Source organism: Oncorhynchus tshawytscha, linkage group LG25, assembly GCF_018296145.1.
Source record: "Oncorhynchus tshawytscha isolate Ot180627B linkage group LG25, Otsh_v2.0, whole genome shotgun sequence".
Taxonomy (NCBI): Eukaryota; Metazoa; Chordata; class Actinopteri; order Salmoniformes; family Salmonidae; genus Oncorhynchus; species Oncorhynchus tshawytscha.
The window spans coordinates 29845438-29847279 of NC_056453.1; positions in this window are offsets into that span (position 1 = coordinate 29845438).

Below are 1842 nucleotides of genomic sequence, written 5' to 3' on the forward strand. Positions count from 1 at the left end.
ATGCAGGAAACAAGCAAAATTTTGTCTCTGAGACCAAGAGGTGAGCCTGTAAAATCTTTGGTCGGAAGCCGCGCCATTAGCCATGCCCGTCCTGCGCTAACTTTGCCATCGCTGCTAAAAAAAGTCCTAGGGGAAACACTGGAATGGCATCATGAATAATATACATTTGACTGAGAGGAGGTAGCCTATCTATTCATGCACTCTAGTCTAGTGAATGTTCACTCACAGATGGAGCCATATTGAGGCATCATGCTCTGATTTCCTCATTGCAAAGGGTTAGTAATGTCACGTAGGAAAGAACGCCATCTGTTGGGAGGTAATGATGATGCCACGTAAACCTCAAACCTAGGACTGCCCCCTGTGGTGTATTCATTAGTCAGACAATGTTGCTAACAGTTGCAAACTTTTGCAATGGAAGCTGTTTACTCCAAACCAAAATATCAGGGGTGTATTCATTATGGAAACCGTATACCATTTAAAGAAGCAAACGATACGGGGAGGAACCTACCTGAATTTGTTCAATAAAAACTATTGTTTACATTTTCCGTTGGAGTAAACAGTTTCTGTTGAAAAACTTTTTGCAACAGAATCTGTGTTATGATTACACCCCAGATGTCATATAATGAAAAGAGGTACATATCACAGATGGATGCAAATCTTCTACTGATTTGTTTTTTCTAATTGTTCAATCCTTTATGGGCTGTGGGAAGAGACTACTAATTGTTCCAGTCTCAGTCAGCTCCCTCTTTGACAACAGCAATATCAACAGCACCATCAACAAACTACAGCAGCAGTGAGATTCCCACTCTGCTCAAAGGCCCAGTGCAGTCAAAACCATGATTACCTGGGTTTTATATTTCCATACTATGAGGTTGGAATCATACTGCGAAATTGTGAAAATTATGATAATGCCCTTGTAGTGTAAGCGCTGTTTGAAAAGACCGCCTGAAATGTCAGCCTGTTTTGGTGGGAGGGAGTTTTGGCATTCCATGGTGACATCACGATGCAGTAAATTAGTTAATAGACCAATAAGAAAGAGTTCCAAATTTCTCAGCTAATTTTCTGTTTTCTCCTCCCCACTCAAACCACTCCCAGACAGTCCTAGCAAAATTCTTGCTTGAGAAATTGTTCTTAGCTTAGAAACTATTTTTGTTTGTTTTTGACAATTTTAATGGAAAACAATCACAGTAAGGTACTTAATTGATACCCAGCAATGATTTGATATTAAGATAAAACGGCTGCATTGGACCTTTAATCACCATCAAATGCACATCACACTACTGCTCCCGGGTGGCACAGCGGTCTAAGGCCCTGCATCTCAGTGTTAGAGGTATCACTACAGACCCTGGTTCAGCGGTCTAAGGCCCTGCATCTCAGTGTTAGAGGTGTCACTACAGACCCTGGTTCAGCGGTCTAAGGCCCTGCATCTCAGTGTTAGAGGTGTCACTACAGACCCTGGTTCAGCGGTCTAAGGCCCTGCATCTCAGTGTTAGAGGTGTCACTACAGACCCTGGTTCAGCGGTCTAAGGCCCTGCATCTCAGTGTTAGAGGTGTCACTACAGACCCTGGTTCAGCGGTCTAAGGCCCTGCATCTCAGTGTTAGAGGTGTCACTACAGACCCTGGTTCAGCGGTCTAAGGCCCTGCATCTCAGTGTTAGAGGTGTCACTACAGACCCTGGTTCAGCGGTCTAAGGCCCTGCATCTCAGTGTTAGAGGTGTCACTACAGACCCTGGTTCAGCGGTCTAAGGCCCTGCATCTCAGTGTTAGAGGTGTCACTACAGACCCTGGTTCAGCGGTCTAAGGCCCTGCATCTCAGTGTTAGAGGTGTCACTACAGACCCT